This window comes from Rhyacophila brunnea, unplaced genomic scaffold (assembly GCF_057557595.1).
Source record: "Rhyacophila brunnea isolate RB1 unplaced genomic scaffold, BYU_Rbru_1.0 scaffold_16, whole genome shotgun sequence".
Lineage (NCBI taxonomy): Eukaryota > Metazoa > Arthropoda > Insecta > Trichoptera > Rhyacophilidae > Rhyacophila > Rhyacophila brunnea.
In genome coordinates this window covers 7,928,641-7,955,820 of record NW_028232816.1, presented here as the reverse complement: position 1 = coordinate 7,955,820, position 27,180 = coordinate 7,928,641, and the positions used below count along the sequence as shown (strand labels likewise).

Below are 27,180 nucleotides of genomic sequence, written 5' to 3'. Positions count from 1 at the left end.
TTTTGTCGTTTTTTTAATTTAAAAAAATCTCAATAATATATACATTGTGCTTACTATTGATTCCACGATTTATTCCGTAGGTTCGACAGATAAATAATAAACACAATATGAAGTAATACAATAGTTATATTAATAATTATTGTTTGAATACTAGAACCGCATATCTTTACCTGCAAATGTATTATTTTCAAAAAGTATTTTTTGAGATATCGAAAATCGATATGAAATTTCATTAAGTTGGTACCAATAGTGTTAATGTAGTGCAAATGTCATAAATATTGGTCCAGTAGTATTTTTTAAGCTATAACTGAACAAACGAACAGACATACAGAAAATACATTTAAATTATGAGTACCTATAGGTATATTATATAGGTATTTAAGACAAATTATTGACTAGCAATGATCGTATTTAATATGTTATGTTTAGTAACTTTCGAAAACAGTTTATTATTGATTTATCATACCATAGTAATCAAGTGCTATGACTGTAATTAAAATTACATATTTTGTTATACCCAAAGTCAGTTCAATATTATTTTATTTGAGATATAGTGAGCTATCTTGCAATTTAGTTCAATTTTAAACACAATTATTTATACTTTATTATTTCCATATTTTGTTTCCTCGTGGAAGTGCTAATTAACTGATACCAATATGAAAATTAAAAAAATAGTCCACTTCCCACACAATTTTCCCAGCCGTATTAATAAGACTGCACTCTTTGACATCAAGTAAAAACAACTTTGATTCTGAGAAATCCATCTGAACTTTGAAATTGGAATCAGTGACACCGTATAATATATAAAAGGGTTCAGTTACGTAACGACACGTATTTTGTGTGTGTGTTTTTTTTCATAAATGAAGTCTGAAGTTTTTAGTTAAAGAAATATTTTTTTAATGTCATTTGATAACTTACTTTCAGCTCTCACATAAGAATTTTTAATCTTACTTGTTTGTGACATAAACATTGTTTATCGTCTATAAACAAGATTAAATAAAAATAATATTTATACATTTTCAATGTGGTATTTCTTATGTGTCAATATTGCTGCTTCATAGGAGGGCAGAGCTTCGTCGGTTTCACTTCTGCCGAGTACATTTTCTTCGTTATTTGCCAGTACATCCTGATGATTAACAGAATGTTCTCCTGATGAATCGGCTTCTTCTTCGGATAATCGAGATGAAGACTGAAAAATAAAGATGCATTCTTTTAGCTCGTGTATTTTCTATGTTAACAATATTGCCATTATTATTATTATTCAAATTTAAGAAAACGCATCCTTCCATCATTCTCGATGATTGATATTTAGGTCATTTAAAAATTACTTATATTTTTCAATTCTTATATTATAATTCCATTTAAGCAACTTCTTGTACTTGCTAATAATTTTTAATTAACTATTTCTATTTAATTAACTAATTAACTAGTTTGGGGCGTTTACCCGTTGGAGATGCCGGGTTCGATTCCCGACCGGTTGGCTTACTTTTTTCAAAAAAGTTTTTTCTATTGGTTGTGATATACTCTCTCAGTTAGTGTTCTTCTAAATAATATAATGTTCAATAATCAGAATGATATATTCTTAAATCTTGTGAATTATTCGTTTGAATAAAAGAAATAGTTAATTAAAAATTATTAGCAAGTACAAGAAGTTGCTTAAAAAATATTGGAGAAATTCCTAGACGTCGGTTAGTAATCGTTGTAATAGTAAAATAACTACCTACTTTGATTTAATAAACAAAAATCGATTGCCGAAGTAACATGATTTCGAAGAGCGCTGAGTGGTAGGTATTTAATAGCCAATAGCTTAAATATTTGTCGTCATTAGTATGTCTTCCGTAGCATAATGGCTGAATGCGACTAGTTTGGGGCGTTTACCCGTTGGAGATGCCGGGTTCGATTCCCGACCGGTTGGCTTACTTTTTTCAAAAAAGTTTTTTCTATTGGTTGTGATATACTCTCTCAGTTAGTGTTCTTCTAAATAATATAATGTTCAATAATCAGAATGATATATTCTTAAATCTTGTGAATTATTCGTTTGAATAAAAGAAATAGTTAATTAATGGATTTAAGTTTTGTACTATTCCATTTGAGTCGTTTTTTGCGACTTTTTTATTGACTTAATAAGTAGGTGATAACGTTTTACCTACTCTATTGTATTGATTTGTTATATAAGTTGTATGTTGTTATTATATTACTGTATTCGTTATCAGTGTATATTTGAATTCTTTTGAGTATAGGTACATAGTGCCTGAAGATGCTAAAATTCGAAACCCGGGTCGCAAAAACAACTCAAATGGAATAGTATAAAATTTAAATCCATTAGAATTTAAATTAAAATTCCATCAAGTACCTTCGGTCAATAGTATTAATATTATAATTAATAGCAATGTATCTATTTTCTGTTACAATCTAGTGAATAATTATCAAAGCAGTGACTGTTTTCTACAAAAAGATAAACGGTTATTTGAGAGGTTATAAGGGAATACTAACTAAGTTATCAGCTTTTCAGAACATGGATCCAACCAGTTGAATAAAGAGGTGACAATCATTTCTCGTAGAAAGTCGTTGATGGAAATGCTGAAGTACTTTCGCAGAATGCGGCTAAGACCTAAATTTGAAGAAAATGATAAAAAAACAGCATAACAAATTGTATTACCTCAGATGCATCTGTCGTGGGGGAAAATTCTCCTTTTACTATGTCATCATTTTGATACTGTCTTATTTCGTCTTCTTCACATGCTGCACTTGTGCTGCAATCGATGCCATCTTCAAACCTTCTTTGAGGACTGTAAAACTCTTCACCATCTGCTTTAGAATTCTCAAAAAATTCATTTCGTTCTGCACATTCTATCGTGAATAGAACTTCTCTTTTTTGTGATGCACCTCTAATATTATCTTCTTTTTCTTCCATATTGTTGTTTTCTTTTTTCTTTCCTAATTGCTTACTGCAGTCTATAGGGTAATGTATCTTTATAACATCATTTGGATCCAAATTTTTATGGACGTTATTTTTTCTATCGTTAATGCACAATTTCAGTGCCTCCATATCTGACATAGAGTCGCTGGTGATCATGATGCTGCAGAGCTCTTCAGGTCCAAAGGATTCGTGTAAGGAGTACCGGTGGAGTTTTTCGTTGTCTTCCACGAAATCATCGTCTATCCCGAAGTGTCGGAGCTTGTCGTTTCTGCTCACCACTGAGTCGTAGGCCGGTGGTGGGCCTGGAGTCGGTGGTCTTCGATATGGAGGCAGATACCCTCCAGAATCAAAGCACTGGAAAGAAAACAAACATTTTTTATTAATTTGAACGTCTTTAATCAAATTAAATTTGCTACATATTTGTACTTTTGTACTTATAAATACCAAGTGACAGTCCACCTGTAAACATTGTCAGTCATCTGTCAAACTATTATGGGAGTATCTTAACAGTTGTTTTCTTCACGGCCCGATTAAAATAAACAATTCTTTTATTTTCGTGTTAGTTTATTTTTCAAATTTAGAATTTGCGTTTATGTTAACGTGTATCTTTCACCTTATCCCATTCAATTCTCCTCATTCATGCGTTACAGATAAATTATGACAACATAAATATCGCTACCTGAAATCAACAGTGGGATAAATCAAAAATACTAGTTTCGAGGTGCTTGAACTTTAATGTTTGTATCATACAAATGAAATAGTTAACTATATGATTATTTTGTTTTTTTTTTCTACGGTTTATAATATAATATGATAATGGTAAGATTATTAATTATTCAACATTATTAATATTGCCTATCTAAGTTATCATACGGTTGCTTTGAAGATACAGGACATCTTTAATAAACGCAATATTGGCATTTGAATTTTTTTTTTTTTTTTTTAACTTTAATGATTCATTATGTTATGTAGGTATAGCTTTCAGTAATCAATTGTCATACGTTTCTCAAAATCGACTTTTTTCACTCTATCTCAATGTTCACTTTCAGGTAGTCATATATATTATATAAGGCAACTAGGGGTAGGTAGTCCCAATCCAGGGGTATTATTTTGGCGTTGCTCTGTCATGTGGTATTTATTTTTGTACTCATCTAAGACCTAACTCTGTCTTTCATTCAAATCACCAAAAACCTATAGGTAGGTAGGTATATGTACAGTAGTTTTCACATAATTTCAAGTGCAATACGAAATTACATTTATAGAGAATAATTTGTGTTTTTTTCTGATATGTACCTACTGGCTTAACTCCTATTAAGATAGTGTTATGATACCACCATTATATAGAAGCATTTGAAGCCAGGACCATTTGTGTATTACCGACCAGAGAGATATTTAGTGCTTACATAATAATATAATAACATTAGCCACGATAACGGGTCAAAACACTGTATTTTCATCTTCTAATGGTCACTTTTTGTGGTAGAATTATTGATAGATAATTTATTACATACAATAAAAGCTGTATCAAATTAATCTTGTCGTGGTTTCTGTGTCAATATATTACACATTAGAAAATGAAATGTTCCACATTGCAATGGATATGTAGGGAATAAATTTTACATTGACTTACAAGAGCTTTTAAGAAGAGACTGTAAAAGCTCTTTTATTTGATTCTGATTTAATTAAAAAGTGTTAAGTTGATTTTTAAACATATTTTGAAAAACTGTACAACATGAGATGCACTTTCCGATATTCTTGATTCCATGACCGGCATACCTACGCTTAAAACTGCGTTAGTATCTTCATAAATTCATATGTTGTGAGTAGGTAATCCAATCCCGAGCCAAAATTCTGATCCCGGGATTTCGGGATTACAATTTGACAATCCCGGGATTGGCATTTTTTTCCATTGTTAATATAAAATTTTTATATTTACAAATAACATTGATAAAATCGGTAAAAAATAGTATAATTTATACTATTTAAGACATTTATTGTTAATATTGTATACGTTCAATCTTGGAAATACATACGTTTAATGGAGTAAATAATATTGTAATATAAATAATAATGTGAATTTAATATGAGATTGCTGTTTCTGATAGTAAATACATAATGAATGGATTAGCGAGATTTAAAATAGTAAAGCAAATAATCATGGCGTACTTAAGGCCTTCCCGCTTCATAAATTTATAAATAATTATTTCATAAAATTAGCCAAATATGAAACTGCCGTAAAACGTATGATATCATTCATGGTGGAATTACTTTGTTAAAAGTGCAAAGCATTGTTTTTTTCCAATCTTTCTCATTTTTAATAATTTATATATATACCTACACATGGGTATAAATCAAACTTCATTCAAACTCAGTTTATTTCTAATGTAGCTATTTTTTATTAAAAGTATTTTTTCTGTTATATTTTCGCTTTTATTTTATTTTCCATAAAAATTGATAAAAAAATCAATCCCGAAATCCCGGGATTATGTTTATCAATCCCGGGATTCATAGGTATCGAAAATAGCTCGGGATCCCGGGATTGGAATCCCTAGTTGTGAGGGAGGTTTGATTCATTACCTATAATGACATATTAATAGTACAAGAGACATTCACTGTTTAGTTATAAGTCATCTTAAGCTGGGTACTCATAGAGAGTTGTAACTGTAACCGTTCCAGATACTGTAACCAACTTTAGATGCGAACTAATTATTTATGAGGCTTGCGTAGTAATTATTTGGCGTACACACTAGTTACTGTATCTGCAACAGTCACAGTTACGGCTTGCGAGTACCTGACTTGTATAGTATTTGGGTAAAAAACCATCAATCATTATTGATTTAGAGATTCGCTGTCACATACTCTGACATTTTTTTTTATACTAATGTTGGTATGATGTTGTGATTATGAGATAGACGATAATTTTATTGTGATAAGTAATATTTTTTTTTTTTTTTTTAAATTAAACCATATATTATGTAAATAAAAGCTCATTTTTCGTATTCTCCTGTGTGGTCGTTTAAGGTGAAGCCTTTACTGAGCCGTTTTTAAAGAAGCACCTAGCGGAAAAATAAGAAGCTTGCAATTCAAACAATGCAAAAAAGACTGAGTAAAAGCTTCACCTTAACGTCACTGTTATGGGTGATGGTATCCACTAACCAAAAGAACAGTAAATGCATCGAAAAGTAATTGTTTAATTTTAACTGTATTATTTTTTGGTATCCGCCTAGCATACGCATGTTTAAGTACAGGTTTTCATATTTAATTATACTTGATAATACAAATTTAAGGTAAACACAATATAATGTACAAAATTTTGTGAAACATTACATAAAATATAAATAGGGTTTAAATTTAAAAAAAAAGTTCATATGGGGACTAATAAATCACTAAATATCGAAGAATTCTTAGCTCATTGATATCATCATTAATGCGGACTTTTATTTGCTCATTATGTCGGTATTAAACGTGTAAATTAACTAAAGGTATAGCATAATATAATTATAATATTCAATTATGAATTAATTCAAAATACACCAACTTATCATATTTAGTTGACTTGACCAATATGTAACAAATTGTATTGTGACTTGCACTTGTATGTCGAGTTTAAAGTCTCTGGCCACACAGGAAACATACGAAAAGGCTGTTGACAATTTGAATAAAGTCTACGCAAAGTTAACGTAAGGCAAGTAAAACATTCTGCCGAGTAAGTTCGAACACATCATTATTTATGGTACCGCATTATTAGGTAGGGCGTAACTAACTATGTTGCTTAGTACGTCTGTAGTTACTTACATACGTGTTTTATTACGGAAAAATCAATCGTATAATTTATTTGATTTATCTTTACTGAGGATTATTTCCTTTTGTTGCTACCCTCCTTGCGATAAATCACGAATAAATAAAAGAAAGGTATGAATAAAAATGAATAACTGCCTTTGTCTCACAATAACATCTCTTTGTGTCTGTATTTTTGTTTACATCTAAACTTTTTTCATTTATATTCATTCTATAAAAGAAATACTTACTAATTTGAACATACAAAATATTCAGAATCGTTTCACTAAGTTATTAATTTGATTTATTGTTTTGTTCGTCCAAATAAACTTTTGCATATTATATTATTTGATCATTGGCATACTAATCAAAATGTTTTCTACTTGATCCGATCAAGTGAATTTGGGGTGATGATGATGATGCTGAGGAATAATGAGGGATGAGTGATATGAAGAACAAAGTATGAAGTCTGGTAGTTTGTATTTTGATTGCGAGATTTATTTTCGAATTTCCAAGTACTATAACATAGGTACAAGAGTACACAATATAATAATACACGATAAAAACGAGAGAGATAATATTTAACCCGAGGCGCGGTGACACAGAGTGGCATTTCCATTCAATCATGACTATTTTTTGAATAATGCTGACACTGAATAGCTTATAAATTTCGGTCAACCAACTTTATTGCATATACCGAATGCGTATTAAATATAATAAATATTAATTGAGTAAAGTTCTTATGTGTAAGTAGTAACTAGATGAAATGAAATGAAATGCACGTAATACACTGTAATATTTTCGCCGTCAGCGTTTCTCATCGAGTAAGCGTTAATTGATACCGCTGACGGCCTGTGAAGATGTACATTATAATAATCCAATAATATTTTGACAATGCATGGTTTCCACAGGACTCGTTCCCACATGAATATACGGTAATACATATTTTCTTTTACTTCAATAATCAATCTTGACACCTTTGAATCTTCCTCTTGAATGTATCAATCAATCAGTTCGGTGGTTATCATTACACGCCATCACTGTACATATGACAGTTTTATAGATACAAACGTCAACAAATTATATTTTTTCCGACCATGTCCGATCCTAATAGGATCATATTATGGGCCTCCACAGAATAGAGGTTTTGTTTTAACAGATTTGTTTTTACGAGAAATGGATGTCAGCCACTTGCTCAACCTATTAGGTCCATACTCTGACTCACACACAAATTGAAAAAACAATACGTGTACTTGCCAAACCCAGGATTCGAACCTGGGACCCACGGTGTTATAGTCCAACGCTTAAGCCGCTCGGCCACCGTGGGTGGAAAAATTATAACAAATTATATAGTAAAGTTTAATTATTTTTTATATGTCATTTATTATTCATCTAATTTAATAATATATCACGTAATCACATCATACAAAAATTAGTATAGCGAAGGAAACCAACGTTGTTCCAATATTAATCCAGATTGCCCTTTAATCGAAAGTGTCGACAGGTTTTAAATGTGTGGAATTCCCAGTTGTAACTTGGTTTAAATCAAAAGCTCAAAAACGCATGCAATCTGACAGCCTGCTTTACGATAGCGAGTCATATTCGAGTGTGCGGTGTGACTTTGAGATATACGAGAGTTGATCATGATGCAATGTAATGTTTTCTGACTCGTTCACGTGCTACTTATACGTAGTGGCTTGCCTCGTATTTAACTCGACCATATTCGTTACCATCACTATGGTCCACCTAAAGATCGTGGGTGGACAAAAGTGAGCCAAGATGACAACATAATTTTACTAATAATGTACACAATTGTATTATAACTATTATTATTTATTAAGTAGTGACATATTATAATTATTAGTATGCATGTATAATGTAGATTGGTGCATTTGAATAGAGTCGCATATTAATAATCACGCTACCGGGTGAACCGAAGTTATTTTGAGTGGAAAGCTTTGCAATGGATACTCACCATGTGAAACTGTAGACGTCCGTTTTTAATTACATTATACGCTCCAGCGATTCTCAAAAGTTTTAGATTGCATTCCTCCTGGTATATCTGTATATTGGCATATCAACCCATCGCAAAGGCTTGCATGTTAGTTTACTACTTACTTAATAAGCTAAATAATGAAGTAACCGGGCTAATAAAAAATAAACAATAAATAGATTATGCTAAAGTACATAATAGTTGCGCATGGGCGAGTGTTTAAATTTTCTATCTTGTACCTATATCATCAATGGCATTATGCAGTATGTAAAATATATGTTATTGGATACATCTAGTCATAAAATAGTCATTTCCGTTACAAGTAATTTTATTTTACCAGTATTCTTCGCAAATCATTCTCCTAAACTGTTAAACCATCCTATTAATCTATAGATTTATACTTTACAACAGTAAAACATCAATACGCAGCAGTCGTGTACAAAGGACGAAATAAATCTGTTTTCACCTTAGACTATAGATACATCTAGACGCCACCCATTGCATTGCTAAATGAAGCGGCGTGCCGTGCGTTTGGTTTGTGGGCGAGCGAACGCATTCGTACACAAATGTTTGAGACCATAGACCATTTCGCTAGTGCTCGCCCAAAGTGCTCGCACTAGACGCTCAGAATTAAAATATATTTTTCTATTTTTTTTTACGTCATAGAGTATTTTTAAGCGGTCAAAATGCAACCATTAGGTAAAGATATCCATAAATTAAGTTATTTTAAAGAAACACTAGGTCACTGATATTAAAATATATAATAATATACAAATAAATTATCACGAACATATATCAACTTACCTATGAAACGTAATTCCATCTTCTTGCTTATCAGTACGGTTACCATATTTTAATATAACACACAGAACCACCTTTTCTACTTAATTAACTAAAAATATTTACCACTGACTTTATGTTTAACACAAAAATATCAATTTTAGCAACACGTGCTCGCAGGTTATCGACGCTTAGCTATGCAACAAACTAAGATTTGGCGGCGACACCACAGCAAATCATTTCACACATCTGTAAACCTTTTATCTTACTCTAGCGCGTGTCGCAGAGATTATAAGGGTGCCGAATACTTTCTCACTCGCACTTATGCATCGTTTTTGTTCAGGCCTTGGTTTTCACAATATTCATGCTGAGAGGTAACGTCTTATGTTTTGATATTTATCATTGGTTATCGCTAGATCGCTTAATAAATATCTGTCACTAAGATTTTCTAAAGAACTGCTGAATTATCAAAATTGATAAACGAAAAACTAGACTATTTTTGTAATTCGCAATGTTTGAGTGACGTTGTTGCAATTTGTTTGCGATTTGCGGAAACGTCATTAGTACGGCCTCATCCCTCTCTACAAACGGTTATAAGTTATAACACTATACAGATGTTACTTTCGTTATGACTTGTTCATCACGATATATATTATTATGTAGCCACGATGTCCCCTATATAATTGTAGTTGCTATGGCCTAAGTGTAATATTAGATTTTGATTAGAAGGTCGATTTTCAGTTTGCTCTGATGCTGTTTTTTTCAAATACCTACCGTATTATTGTGATGACCAATATGGGTGATGTTTTCATCCGTTTAATTATCGCATGCGTGATATACCTACAAGTTTTCTTACACTGTATTTCACTGCGAAATCTAATATAGCCATAGTGTCAATGATGTCAACGAATAATGATGAAATTACTCTATAATATAAATGGGGTATATATTATATTCGCACGATCAAATAGATTGTTTTCACACAGTGCCGACAACATTTAAAAACATGAAATTCACATCGGAAAAGGATGGTTTCACAAATGATCGACAACTGTCAAATGGTAGATTTTCACCATGTAAAGAAATAATTCTCACTTGTCGATTATAAACACTCAAAAATGATTAGGTATATCGACGGAAAATATATTTTGCCCTTCTTAGCGGTTAAATTAATTAAAGAAATATGTTGCCATGAATATACTTAAGTAATAGTGTTTTAGATGTAATAGTAAGTATATACAACTATGAACAAACTAATTTAATAAGAAATGATCAATTTGATGAAAGGTTATAATTATTATATAGATAGAGCATAAATGATATTTTCTATGTCTTCAAAAATATATAATTAATCTATATTCTCTTATATTCGATTTTATTAATATGAGTCTATTAAAGCGACAATTTCTACAGTAATATATTTTATTTACGCCCACGGTGGCCGCGTGGCTTAAGCATTGGACTATCATGCCGTGGGTCCCAGGTTCGAATCCTTGGTCTGGCAAGTACACATGTTGTTTTTCAATTTGTGTGTGAGTCAGGGTATGGACCTAATAGGTTGAGCAAGTGGTTGACATCCATTTCTCGTAAAAACAAAATCTGTTAATACAAACCTCTACTATGTGGAGGCCCATATATTATTATATCCTATTAGGATCGGACATGGTCGAAAAAAACAATATTTGACAGATCTAAAATATTATTATGACTTCTCGCGCAATGTCGTGACCATAGCCACGGGTAAGGATTATTTTGCTTGGTGAAATATTGTTTCGCTTCGTGAATTTCCTCCTTTTTCTATGTGATCTGTTGTCAAAACTAACTTTAATTATATTGTTGAAATGTGATACGGTACTTTTGTTTGTTATTGTTTAGTTTATGTGAAAACTATTTTCTGTGAAATGTTTGAATATTTTTTGAGTACGGCGATGTGCGATTAAGTCCCACCTATATAAAAAGATAAGCTAAATGCTGCCGCGTTAATAAGCACGTTCGCCTGTTTTCCGTATACAAAAAACCTTGAAATTTTGACCACAATGTGCGTACGCTTTTATAATTCGGGGGCGGTCCAGTCCTAAAAAATATGAAAATATATCAAATGGTTCTCAAAGCATATTTCCAATTAAAATCGATGCCGTACTTCAAGAATTCCAGGTTTTGAGTTAATGATGCCATTATATGAACCTATGAAGATATTTTATTTTTTATTCAGTAAAGAAGTAGGTAAGTCATTTTTTAATAATTGATTCTGAGATAATTTTTTTGTTTAATTCCGTTGCGTGAATGTTATGTGTTGATTCCTTATTGAACTGTAAAATTCCACTCAGCATTGCTAAATTATATTAGATTAAATCAAAATGATCACATTTCACTTAAGAAATTAATTTAATTAATTTAAATTATAATTTGTGCAACATTAAAAATGTCATTATCGTTGATGTTTTTTGAGTTGTTTCCGTATTGAAATACGGTAACGTTATGCGGTTTTACCCGAAAATCATAGATAAATATTCTATAATATCTGACAGTGGATTTTAACATGATGCAAATAATGTACATTGCTGTTTAGCTAATGGGTAGTGACAGTTCTATGAATAATTGATTATGATTGATGTTCCATATATTATATGAAAAACGTGAAAATATATCGATTGGTAGATATATACGTCGAGTTTTTTTAGCGGAATTGAGTCATTATACACAAAATGCACTCGTTTATATCATTCCTTTATGTTTCAAAAATATTGTGTCAAAAAGGGTACCTATTTGAAAAGTTATTATCTTATTCAAATACGTTATTAAGTTATTATAATGTATGTATTTCATGTTCGATTTTCAGTCGTTTAATTTAATTTAAACATACAACACTGGACACAGGTACAAAATATGATACAACAATCCGCCAATATATCTATACTCATAATACAATTTTAATGTATGTCTGTCTGTTTCGGTTATAACTCAAAATCTATTGAACCGATATTAATGAAACTTAAGTTATAACCTACATTGTTGCTGTCAAATTAGGTGATTTTTATCTCGATTCTCGATATCTCAAAACAAAATTATACGTTTGCATAATGCGCTTGGCGTGCCTTTAGGCTGCAAATCTGTGTTGGGATTTTATTTTCACACATTAAGTTGGAAACCAATGGGACAAGAACTTAATTAACTACTGTCTTACTATCTGTCTTAGATGGGAGGTGGCATCGAACATCTGGTAGCTAATGGGGTGGTCGCGATGTACAGAAGAGCTAGGGTTCGACTCCTTACGTGGTGTAAATGTCGATAGAGTGGGGAAGATGTGGGATCTCGATTCCTTAGGTGGTGTTGACCTGTGGTGAACGAGGACTTCGTGAGGGCAGAGGGGGGCCGGGCCGGTGGCTCGGACCTTCGACGACAATTTTCGAGCGAAAATTAGTTAAAAGAAGCTTTTGAAGAAAGCTCTCGTGCCGGTCCCAGAGAATTCTACGTTGACGCGGCGTTGTATTACTGCGGAAACTTTTTCTGGCGTATTTTCGACACACGCGTTTATTTTAACTATTTCTGACACACCTTGTCCGTTTATGAGTCTGCGACACGCTAAATTTAATTTTAAGTTTTTTTGTAAGGGCTCATAGCGTGTCAGCAACAATAATAGGAGATGTCGTGCGGTGAAAAGCGGGTGCCTAAAAATCAACCAATTAATTATAATAATCCATCTATGGCTTCATTGTTTAAACTAGTTTACTTTTTCATCGCAGATGAAGCCGTGGGCGATCGCTAGCGTATAACAAGACTAGAGATATAGAGACCTAGAGATGTAGAGATGTTTTACCTCTGCACGAATTACTCTGCCATAAACAATCTGCACACACGGCATGACGTAAGGGCGTGTTAATGTCATGCAAACATTTCCAACTGCCTTTATGTCAGACATTTAATGATGTACGTCGAGCCATCTTTCAGACTTAACCCTTTCACCGCCTCGCAGCGCAATCCGCCGAACATGCTCGCTGAGCTCTGTGTGCGGATGACGTCTCGCTGCGTTGTGCCAGCGGCTTTTATTAGGCGATTGTCTATTGTGGTGCCATTAAACGATGAACAAACAAACGTTTACATTGTTTACAATGTCATGGGTAATGGCTATTCTCCCAGCCGCTTATCAATTTCCCCTTTTAGTTCAATCGTGTTCTAATAGCACTTGGTTATTTTGCAAGTTATGTATTTGAAATAAGTATATTATTCATAAATGTGTGCATAGATAGTTTTTAGATCTACTTAAATAAAAAAGCTAGTGGGACTATTCCAAAAATAAATTTGCAGAAATCCTATCCCATCTGCGAATCAAGTTAAATAATATTATAAAGATAGCAGATGTTCCTTATACTCAGTACATAGTTAAAACTCTCGCCTTTTAAGAGAAAAATGTGTGTCCGAATCCCACTTGTTTCAAGATTGTTTCTAGGAAGTTTCCAATATGTTTGTTTTTGAGGTTATTACAAATACTGTGTTTTCAACAAAAAATACTATTGAACATACATAATTTTGAAAGCACTTCTTAGAAAATATATAATAACCAATAAAAGAAATCTTTTTTATTGAAAAAAGCAAGACACCCTGGAGGAATCGAACCAGCATCTCTCGGGTTTCATACTTCCGACAGTATTAAGAGCCATTAGTTAAAATTTCTCCAATTAAGTATAACGCCTATAGCACAGTGGTCTATGTGCAGCATTTTGCAGTGCGGTGCGTCCAGCGTGCATACTGTGTACACTTGTTTAACATGCACCGCCGCTCCGCAAAACGCTGCAACTGAGACCTTCCTGTTTTAACACTTTAATCTTAACACTTACCTACAGTTTTCTGTAGACCGTTATCACGCTGAAGAATATCGGTGGAAACAAGTAACAAGTAAATAACGGTATACATGTACAAAATAACAGAATACCATATATTATATTTGTTACCAGGTAACAGGCCTAGGAAGCACCCAGACAAAATGTGGACACGACTGTATCCACAAACCGTCGTTTTTGAAAAAGGGCGAATTAACCAAAATGCTATTTTACAGGAGGATTTTTAATTTTTGACATTTATTTGTTAATTACCTGTGGATGATTATAAATGTCGATTATAAAAGTTTATAACAAAGATTAGAAAGATTACTGCCCTTACAATAGGCATTACAATATAATATTTTAAAATGCCTAATATGTCACATTCACTTTTTATTCGTAATACTAAGTGGGCCTTTACAGTGATTATCTTTTGTAAGTACTTTCCAGTGGAGGTACAAATTCGCCGTTTTTACACAACAAAGCTAGTGAGGTACATATTGTTTTTTCATTAAAATCTAGATTTCGCCAAAATGGTTGATTCGCCCTTTTTACAAAATGTTACCTATACTTTACCTATACGAGTTATGTAGGTAAATATGTATTATTCTTTGTAAAATATGCCTACTCTACTATAGGTCTTTTACCTCTTGTACCACTGTCTTATAATTATTTATGTTATATGGTAATCTGTAATATTTGAGTTGAATAACTAAAGCTATCTATGGTCGTTGACTGATATAGCTACCGATCTCGCTGCTGGTAAAACCACACGAAAACAATAACTCGTGATTAATCGCACCGATGGTTTGAAAATATTTTGCGGTGTGCTCTTGTCTGTTGTCATTCATAACTAAGTCATATCAATCATTAACTTATGTCAAAGTACTGAAAATTATGACGTATTGCTCAAACTGAATTTTGACGTAACGTTTTTTTCCTATTTAATCTTTTTGACGTCCTTACATCAATTTTCAGCTGTGATACAGAGTTATGTTCTTCAGAAGAACTGTTACCTAGTTGGTCTTGTTACCCACACAATAAAACATCAGTGAGGGATGAAAATTGATGTATTTTTATAGTTTTTTTGTGTACATTCAATGTTCCAAAATGTGTCCGCATACATGTTCTCATCCCCCGCACAGTCCTCACACAAAAATATTGTAAAAGAAAGTTTCCTTTGCCAGTTTTTAGTTTTGATAGAATGCAATGTAAGTGTTGTTATTATAATAAAATCACTGATATTAATAAATACCTTAAAACATTGTGTTTGTGGGTGGGGGAGGGGGTATAAATTTACCGCACCGGGTGACGGGTGACACTAACCCTAGTTACCCACTGCTCTGATTCGTTGATGATCCGCACACACAATAGAAAAATTAGAGGTAACGTTGATTACATTCCCGTTTGATTTCTATTAGTCATATCTCATTAAATACCGGAAAAATACGTATTACTCATAGTCGTTGTCTCTGTTTACGGCAATGGTTTCCAAAGTTAATGTTAGTATGCCTCCCTTTTAAAAAAAATCTAATGGGTGCGCTCCCCCCCCTTTATTTCATTAAATAATACAGACACATTTTAAATAGTCAACAATGTACAAATACAAAAATGAAACAAAAAATATATAAATAATTACAAGATAAAACAAAACTTTTTATATACAACGTTTTTAAATTTTCTGTTGAATCATATAAACTTGACTGGACTAACGTAAACGATAAAAAAAAATTGTATTTGATAGAAATAATACTGAAATGTCATTTTGACACTCATGTTGATTTCCATAGTAACGCACGTATAATTAATAATTTAGTTGCTAGGACCCCAGACCCCTAGCAACCAATAATGGTGTCGAAATAACTTCTCAAGTATTAAAAGAATGCATTGGCATCGTGTTCTGATATATTCTAAAAGTTTCAAATGTCTAGCTAGTCGGGAAGTTAATTAAAAATCGATTGCAAGATTTGTACCGGACAAATAAGAATACGACCAAATAAAAATGTTGTAAAATAAACAAGGTTTTACTACTTATGTTAGGTATATCTTTATCATCTTTTTATCTTGTCATCTTTAAATTAATTTGTTTTTCATGCGATGATTGTGCTCAATCCTTTCCAGTTTCCTAAATTATATACGGGAGTTACCATTTAGGTATATCAATCATCATACAGGTATCACATAAAATTGCAATGCACAACCACATATTTAAAATATTCAATAGCCTTGAAACAAAGCAGCGCCTATTACTATAACTATTAATAGAATAATGTGAAGTGCATTAGCAAACTAACCAAAAACTCAATAAACAAATTTTTGTTTGCATCAATATATCTGGCGCAGAAATCATTTAAAAGTGGAAACATGGCGAACTTTTTTTTGTAATTTTGATTTCCAAAGCTCCAACTTTTTACGAATGCCTTCACTTTGTCTTTTTAAATCAGTGAATGCATTAGTAGTCTTTGAATTGATTTATTCACTCATTTTTTTTTTAATTTCAACCAAATAGACAAGTTTAACAACGAAATTATCGTTCCTAAACAAATTTGCCTCAAATTTCAACATTATGATTTGACCCTTTTATTTCATTTTTTCACGAGATAGCCAGCGCGCTTCACAATAGTAATGAAGTAAGGTATTATAAAATTATATATTTTCCATATTTTCAGACAGGTTTGCAAGGAACCTTTTATAGGACTGTTTTTTATGGAGTTTATGTTTATATAACTAGCGGTCGTTTTATAAAATATACATTTGCAAACTGCAAACCCGTGGCTACATTAATTGTGTTAAACCTTCCGCGCCTCCATTTGCAACACTCCGCGCCTCCCAGTTTGGAAGTCGCTAGTTTACGGTATCGTTCGTCTCTGATTACGTTTCACCCGAGCAAGTCGCTCCGTCACAAATGTTTTTTTAAGCATTTGTTAGATGTCATGTAATTCAATTCCTTGCTACCTGCTCGTATTAGATTTTATAAATTCTATGTAAGCAATATGAAATATTATATGTTGTGTGCTCTTTAACCCAGTGAATCGTCCACGTGGATCTTTTTGTTTCCAATTAACACATCAACCAATCAAGTTTAAATTATAACATGTTGGGTTTCTCACGGTACAGTACGTATCTATATACCTACATGCAATCTACGGACATAAAATTATATTTATTGATTCATCGATTAATTTTCGTGTAAGTGTAATAATTATCCTACTACCTTATTGACGGGTGTTATTTCAGGGAGTAGGTAATGCAGGATTTCATAATTCGTAAGTTTTCTCGAATTCGTTGCCGTTGATCATGAGCTTAGTGGAGCCTTAAGGCTAAGGCCACATAGACGGGTGCCTTGCTTGGTGGCTACGTGCTAGGTGACATATCCTAGCGAACGAACGCACACTATTCTATCGCAATGGCCACACTGCAAGCTTTGCGCCTCGCTACGTCATTATGAGTCACCTCGTGAGTCTCCCGGCGAACAAACGTGTTGGTTATTTTTATTGTGTCACCTAGTGATTTTCCCACTGTCTATGGATTTTGCAAGATGGCGGATGTTTCTTCAGGATGACAATGACGCATGGGATGAATTAGCATTATGCACCCAACAAGTTCTAATTTGCGACTTTCGAAATTTTAAACTTAAATTCTCTGTGAGAAGTAGCTTTCTGGTTAGTTTTGAGAGTGACATAATATCGTCGTTGACTTGAGCGCTCCCAAATGTCAAATGAATTTGTACCTAAGCACGTAGCGTGCAATGTGGAAGTAGTGTTTTTAGTAGACAAGCATAGCACCTACCTCAGCACTAGCGAAGCACCTGCCTATGTGGCCGAAGCCTAAGTGTTATATATAAGATACATGTTTTCATCGAGATAGTGAACAAAACAGAGCAATTTCTTTTGATGATAATAAGTTGTATGGTATTAATACAGAAATGAGTTTTGATCCACCTCTACAATCTTTGAATACATATCTCCCTTGATTTATACTTGGTACGAAAACATTTAGGCAGTTTTACACAGCGCAAAAATACTTGAGCACTCTTTTAGTTCGATATTAGGGTGTTAAAACTCCTCGTACACGGGCAGGGTAGTTAATACACCCAGGCGTTTGATGGACACGGCATCTACGGGGAAATATATTTATGGCGTCGTATCATTTTTAAATGTCGCCTTGGTACGTTATTCCACTGGGAAATGCATATACTTATGTATGTCTTACAAATGATATTATTTGAGATACATATTTATAATGCTTCAGTTTGTGGACACAGTATGTTTGAGACGGGCATTCGTTCAATTACTTCCACCGTTAACATTGTTCATGATTCGACTTTTGAATTCCGTAGTTTAGAAAATCCAAATTGCGTTTTATTTTAATGCTTTGTGAGTGTTTTAATTTTATATATAGGGTATAGGACAATTCGGCACCGGGACAACTGGGTGCCGCGAATATTATTATTTATGTTTAAAATATTATATTATTATTTAATACTTGGCGAGGAATTAAATATGCACACGTAAATAATAATTTAATTTTGCATTTGCTTAAGTTCCAACGAGAAGAGAGTTCTTTTGTTGTCATATAAAGCTTCGGGCATGACAATTCTCAATCCACAATAAAAACAACTATTTTTAATAGCAAAATAAATTAAAACTACTAGAAAGTACATGGAAACTGTTTAAAATTCCTCGTCTACTTTCTGTATAACACGTAACGAACGTCTATTTATTTCATTCGACAGTGCACCAGTTGTCCCATTCCCCCAATATATATTCTTGTAAATATAATCATTAAAAAAATATCAATACGCATATTATAGTGTTACCATTGTGAAATTCTGATGCATTATACGGTCTAACTGAATAATTTTAAGAACAGACTAAGTTTAATTAAATTTAATTGAAAATTCATGGGTTTTATAGAAAAAATTCAAAAATATACCAATAAAGGCTTTTTTGTCGTCCGATCGCGAGATTTCTACCTGCAAGGAAGATTTTTGAGAAAAGACAGTCGAGAAGGCGCCGGGAGTAAACTCGCGACTTTTATCTAATCTGAAAACAAAGTAAATTTATTTTTAAACAAACGTAATCAATTTATAGCCATATAGTTCCATTAGGACATCTTTATCGACTACGACTCCAATGACTATTCTCAATATCTTAGTTAGTTAGTTAATCTGGCACCATTCATGTCTACGGCTGACTACACAACCGTTCTCCAGAAATCTCGAGCTCCCGAGCTCTTCGACGTTATCTGCCCATCTCCTCAGTGGCTGAACCCCTACTAAAGATCTAGAGATACATCTGAATTAATCCAAAATAAGAGTATAATTATTTAATTCCGCGAATACGTATATTATTACATTGCATCAGTAATTAGTAACATATGCGCAAATAATGTAAGTTTAAAATTTTGTTATTAGATATGTCATAGCAACACTCATAAATCACCAACTAAACTAATAAACTCAAATTTAATACTGACAAGTGTGTGTATTAGCTTTTCGAAATCAAGATCTCCAATTATATTCAAGTATGAAATTTCAAATAGATTACTGAAGCGTCAATCAGAAATTAAAGATCTTGGCATATTGTTTGATTCATGTTTATCATTTCGCTCACACATTACTTCTACGGCATTGCGTGCGAGCAAGCTTCTAGGATTCGCCATGAGACAAGCCAAGCCATTCAAGAATCCAACTGTTTTACGTACACTCTATGTGTCGTTAGTACGGAGTATTCTTGAGTATGGGTCCATTATCTGGAGTCCTTATGAAATTTCATATAAGCTTGTTTTAAAGCGTGTTCAGAAAAAAATTCTTCGACATCTTTATTATATCTAGAGTTATTTTCCTTTTGACAGCTTCTCAAACGAGTATTCTCCAACTAACTTTCTTTAAGGCATGCTCGCCTTTCATTCTCTTGAAGCTCGTAGGTCACTTCTGCTCTTAAAGCATTTTTCCTTGCTCTCATGTGGTATAGTTTCCAATCCCGATATTCTAGAAAATTTGAATTTTTATGCAACCCGTCAATTACATGCGTGGTCGCAGCGCAGCCATGACCTGTTTTGGGTGAAAGCTGTTTCCTCATGTCAGGTTCACCAGGCACCAGTAGCGAGTGCTGTGCGGCTGGTGAATGCTCTCCCTAGAGGTGTAGATATTTTTAGCGATGCATTAATTATGTATTCGGGTTTTTTTAATTCTATTTTATTTATATGTTTTTTTGAATTATTGTTGTTTTTTATTTTATTTCTTTTGTATAAAACTATTTTTTGCTATGTTTTTTTTCTCTACCTTGTTTTTTCTCTAACTGATTACTTGTACTTTTTATTCTAAATGTCATGTTATGAACGTCCGCAATATAATAATTTGTTATGTAGGTACTCAATGTGTCTTTTTTAAACAAATAATAAAAAAAATATATCAATTTATTGAAACAACCTATAAAAAAGAAAATGGTACTGTATTTAATTACTAATCAATGCGGACGAATTTGTGATCCATCATTTTTCTTGTGTGTTGTAACTTGACACAGTCAGTCAATTGTTTGTCTGCACTCGACAGTGGTTGAAATATATGAACCTGTGTAAAATAATTTAGATACTCGCCGATAAATAATTGATGAGAAATAAAGTAAAATTTGATGGTCATAGATAAATTTTTTGCTATGCTAATGACCGAAGGGATTTTGGATATTCATTGTCTCTCGGTTATATTGTTTCCAAATCAAAAGGATATTTGAGATGTCGGCAATTAACAGCGGACGAATTCGGTCTCGACCCACTTTTTAAAAATGCGGCGAAAGGGTTAATTTCATTCCAGGGATATCGAGTCATTTTGCGCTAATATTTTAATTATTCTTCCACAGATTATTTACATTCTGAATTCGGATACTATGTATTTATTTATTGTGGCCATATATTATATTTTTCAATTCATTATCTGAAGCAATGATATTTTGTCGATAATTCAATTTTTCCCTATAGTTAATTTAAAAGACATGAGTTGCACATTAATTCAATCCAATTGCTTGCTTTTATGAATGTTCTATTGACTGTCATTGGGATAATTTTAAATGGACTTTCGATTGACACAATGTTGACTACTTTCTGTTTTAAGTCGTAACGTAGCTGAATTTTGACCGAATGGGACTTACTTTTTTCACTGTCAAGGCGAATACTATTATTATTTAAGCTACCGACGCGTCTGTGATGCACGCAACTTTATACTAATATCGACGCTCTCTATACTACTTTAAAGGTAGCTCAAAGGATAAGCGCACTCACTAGATCAATGAAAGATAAGAGTTCACCCACTCAGTCCAACTTTTTCGAAGGGTTATAATTCTCAGGTTTTTCAAAATAATGTATTTTCAATAATAAAGAATTTAACACTCTTAAATCTTATGTACATATTGTAAGTAGGTATTACATTATTAATGTACATAATATAATATGTCTTCACGGATTTTATGAGGTACCTACTTGATCTTAACCGGCCTCGAGATCAACGCCAGTTGTCCTGGCATTCAGATGGCGTCACCAAATCGTCAAAATTCCTTAATTATTTTCTTTCAAATATACAATGAGTTGAACAAATAAAATTATCCGTGGATGATGCTAATACTTACTCGAAAACTTAGCGACCTCTGTAATAATTCGTTCATCAGATGTCAGGGATTGACAGCAAAAGCTTGCCTTGCGCTCGGGTATATTCGGTTTCATTCGGGGCCGTCCAGCGAATGATTAATTAATGTGAAATTAATACCAACTTTGGGTTAGGACGACTGGTCGAAAATCGAAATCTCCTAATGAAGATCTCTATTCAAAATGAAATTGACCCGAAAATTTGGGCTAGAATTTTTAACGGTCGTTTTTTATTTCGGTAATTACATGTTATATATATTTTGCTACCAAGATAGTACGATATTTTTATTAAGCAACAGTTCAGAAGGATTTCGATATATTTCTTAGCTGTGTAAAAATAATGTGTGCCACATTTACTATTTATTTAAATGTAAAATATATTTGTCTACAATCATGAGGCACATAGGGTGGGGGGACGTTTGAGCTGACATGACAATTTATAAACCATTTTTTTTATTCAACGAATAATTCACAATATTTGAATTGAAGAGCATGTAACATTCTTTATTGAAAATACTTACATAATTTTAAAAAATCCTCTGATATTTATCTATGATTATTCAATTTAATTTGTGCAGTTTTCATTATTTTAATAGTGTATTTCAATTGAAAAATATTTGAATAGTCACATCGGGCAAACGAAGAAAAATTGCAATGATTTTGGCTATAAAACACGACGTTGTCACCAATTAAGTTTGTCGCAACTGTCATCCTATTTTGATATTTGTATGGAACTTTGAGGTTACTTCGATTTAGTCGACATTCAATGCATCTCTTCATTAGTAATGTTTGACGGCAAACAGCCACAATTTTATTAAGGGCCCGCATGCCCAACGAAGGTCAAAATGGAGATTTTATTGTATTTTCAAAGTATTAGCCTGAGCATTCCTTAAACGTTGTAGGTAATGAATTTATATAATTTTGAAGCCTTATTATCCTTTATATTTTTTTTAAACATTTGTTGACTGGATCAAGTATTTTTATTACATAAAATACTACCTATTCTTTTAAACCTCTCGATCGAATGTTTTAGAATATAGTGATATTTCAGCACATTCATGTGCATTTATAAAACCATTAGTAAAATTTAAGTCGACATTATAATAGTGAAATATTTACGATAAAAAATTATATTTATAATCTCTGTGATCCCAAATTTGACAAGAATTAGGCATTTTATTGTTCAAAAAATGGACAAGATTACCACATTTCAAGATAATTCTAAAGATACTGATTATTTTTTGACCATTCAAATATGATAAAACATCCTACGAATAATGACTGTTTTATAATAATTATTGACCTAATAATAAGGTAGTATTTTTTTGAAATACGCCATTTCTATTGGCATTTCCCAGTGGTTAAGGGGGAACATGCTCGTCGAAGGTCAAAATTGAGTTTTTATTGTATTTTCAAACCATGATCCTGGACACTCCTTAAACGTTGTAGATGATCTATTTATAGAATTTTGAAGCCTTATTATCCTTTATAGTTATTTTAAACATTTGATGACTGCATGAAGTATTTTTGTTACACAAAATAGTATTCTTTTAAACCTCTCGCTCTAATATTTTAGAATATAGTCATATTTCGGTACATAACTGTGCAGTGGTGTTAAGATTTTTTACATTTATTAATTTTTAAACGCATTTAATAAACCATTAGCATAATTTATTACGAGATAATTTTTGTAAAATATTCACGATAAAAAATTATATTGCTAATCTCTGTGATCCCAAATTTGACAAGAATTAGGCATTTTATTATTCAAAAAATCGGCAAGATTAACACATTTGAAGATGATTCTAAAGATATTTATTATAAGCTATGTCTTTGACCATTCAAGTGTGATAAACATCTTATGAATAATGATTGCTTTATAATAATTATTGACCTAAGAATAAGGTAGTGTTTTTTTGAAATACGCCATTTCTTTTGTCATTCCCCAGTGGTTAAGCTACAACATACGGCCGTAGCCATAAAATGACAAACTATAATTAAAGGAGGAAGTAAAATTATGTTAACGCGCGTGTTTGAACATGTACCTAACCGAATTTTTTTTAATTTTTTTTTAAACGGTACATGTTCAAACACGCGCGTCAATATCATTTTACTCCCTACTTCAATTATAGTTTGTCAATTTATGGCTACGGCCGTATGTTGTAGCTTAACCACTGGGGAATGTCAAAAGAAATGGCGTATTTCAAAAAAACACTACCTTATTATTAGGTCAATAATTATTATAAAGCAATCATTATTCATAATATGTTTATCACACTTAATGGTCAAAAACATAGCTTATAATAAGTATCTTTAGAATTATCTTCAAATGTGTTAATCTTGCCGATTTTTTGAATAATAAAATGCCTAATTCTTGTCAAATTTGGGATCACAGAGATTATCAAAATATTTTTTATCGTGAATATTTTACAAAAATTATCTCGTAATAAATTATACTAATGGTTTTATAAATGCGTTTAAAAATTAATAAATGTAAAAAATCTTAACACCACTGCACAGTTATGTACTGAAATATGACTATATTCTAAAACATTAGAGCGAGAGGTTTAAAAGAATACTATTTTATGTAACAAAAATTCCATATGCAGTCATCAAATGTTTAAAATAACTATAAAGGATAATAAGGCTTCAAAATTATATAAATAGATTATCTACAACGTTTAAGGAGTGTCCAGGATCATGGTTTGAAAATACAATAAAAACTCAATTTTGACCTTCGACGAGCATGTCCCCCCTTAAGCTACAACATACGGCCGTAGCCATAATATGACAAACGATAGAAGTTGGGAGTAAGATCATGTTGACGCGCGTGTTTGAACATGTACCTAACCGAAAAGACGATTTTTTCAATTTTCAAATGTTATAAAATAAGGCTTCAAAATTATATAAATAGATTATTTACAACGTTTAAGGAATGTTCAGGCTAATGCTTTGAAAATACCATAACATCTCCATTTTGACCTACGTTGGGCATGTAGGCCGTTAAGCACCTATCTACGATATAATATGATAGATAAAATAATCATGTTTTTTTTTTGTTTCAGAATAGGAAATAACTCTTTCGACTGATGTAAATCGGAATCATCCCGTCGACACGAATGCGAGATTTCACTTTGAACATTGTGAGTATAATACTGAAGTCAAAATATGATTGGTTTCAATTAATGCAGTGAAGCTAATTGCCTATAATTACTTTGAATCCTTCGCTGATTAAATTATGTGAATATGACGTGTTATATATGCTCTGTATTTTGTTTTAATTAATACAATGTCTTTTCACCGAGAATTAAGTACCATTAATGATAATACAATATTAATTAAAACCAGAAAATGCATGTAATGAACATACCATTTCATTTCAGAAAATAATTGGAGTTATCATCAATATTGATAACGGGTCATTTATAAGACAGATAATAAACTGCCAAAAAATTGAAAAAAATATAATCCTGTCCTAAAGGTAAATGAATGGCTTAAATAATGAATAAACATTTAAAATTATTTGGAAATTAAGATAATAATTAAATGTTTCAAATTCATTTCATCGTTTTTTTTTGTTTTCCAAGTAATCACATGAACGGTTTTCATATGAAACATGAGGGTGTAAAATGGTATATTTTATAATATATAAATGACTTATTGAACTTAAATCTCTTCCATTTTTATTTTACAATTCTTAGCCGCATGTCGAGACGGTGTTTGAGGTTTCTCGAGAAATAAATGATAGGAAAGACGATTCTCGAATCTCGTGAAATCGGCTATAAATGAAATTTCTTAAATTCGCTGCTAAAAAATGTTATGTAAGAAAAGCCAAGCTCTCGACTTTGATCTGAAAACTATTTTCAAACGGAATCTATTACATTCGGCGGCAAAAATTAATTAAGTTAAAACATAAGTAAACCAATCTATAATTCTCGAAAAAGAGTATTGTTGAATTCGAGAATAATCTAATTCGAAAAACGAAAAAGCTCCATAAATCTAAAGTTCTATCCACACAATAGTACATAATAGGTAGTAGGTATTACTTATCGTAAAACAATTAAAAAATAATTTCATTTTCGATCGATCGATAGTGTAGGCATTAACTATAATTGCATTTTATAAGCTTTTTAGCTGTATGGAAACAATATTTAATTTCATTTGTATATACAATTTAATATTGTTTTATGATTGGTATATGATTGATGTTGTAAATAATAAAATTAAGCCGAAATAGACGCTACGCGTTATGTCATGTGATTAAACGCATTATACGTGCGTCACTTTATTGACGATTCTATTGAAAATTTTATGAAAATGACGCAGGTATATTGTTTGAGAGGGAAAATTGTCATTGTTAAATCAAAATGCCACTCCATGAATAGAAAAAAAACACTCCATAGAACAATGCGTTGTGTAGTTCCATTACAAGCTACTCATCTGTGCAGTCATTAGGCATGGCATTTTTTTTTTAAATCTGTGCCAGGGACATGAATATTTTTGTTTTGTTTGTAGCGAAAAAAAGGTTATGCTTAACTCCTTTCAAAATTCTTTAGGTACTCAATAATCATGTACTTATACATATAACTTTTATTAAAAACTTGTATTATTTTTCAAGTGGGGATATGCATGAGATGTTTTTAAATTATGTATGTTCAACATATAGAATGTTAAATTCTTAAAACTTGTGAATCATTTGTTGAATAAAAAGAAATAGTTTATTGAGTTGAACTGCTTAATTTAAAAGACAGCAGGGATATCGACTGATTAATATGATGTTCGAATGACGAGTTCCTAATTATCTTCCTAGCTAATTGTACTAGTTATAATTTATGTTGATATATATTACTATACTACTTCAATGAAACGCTTCAATGGCCAAAACTGGTCCTTTTTGTTATTAAACTAAGTGGAATTAGTACTGCATTTCGTGTTTGATTTTAATTAATACAATATATTTCTACCAAACATTGACAGTTAATACAGCAAAATAAATTCATGTTAATATTATTTTTTTTATTAAATCGTTGTTCTTATAAATGTGTCTTGATGTTGATATGATATACGAAATAGGTATCGATTAATAAACCATTGTATAGAATTTAATATAATTTTTATTATTATTTTTTCAATTGAAATTCTAAAGTATTTTTTTAATTAAACATCTACTTACTTTTGATTCATAAATTAGTGGAGTTTTTCTATTTGCAATTCGTTCATATCAAATTATAATATATCATCATTTCAAATAGTTC

The 27,180-nt window shown here is 31.9% G+C and overlaps 1 protein-coding gene across 3 annotated transcripts in view; it reads left to right on the top strand.

Annotated features, from left to right (window-relative positions):
- The window catches only part of fdl (beta acetylhexosaminidase fused lobes), a 259,655-nt gene that overhangs the window by 121,927 nt on the left and 110,548 nt on the right, over nucleotides 1-27,180 (top strand). For all 3 annotated transcript variants that reach the window (XM_085943750.1, XM_085943751.1, XM_085943752.1), the window contains one exon: nucleotides 24,991-25,068. The gene's annotated coding sequence lies outside the window, so the exon portion shown is untranslated. The remainder of the gene's footprint in view (nucleotides 1-24,990; nucleotides 25,069-27,180) is intronic.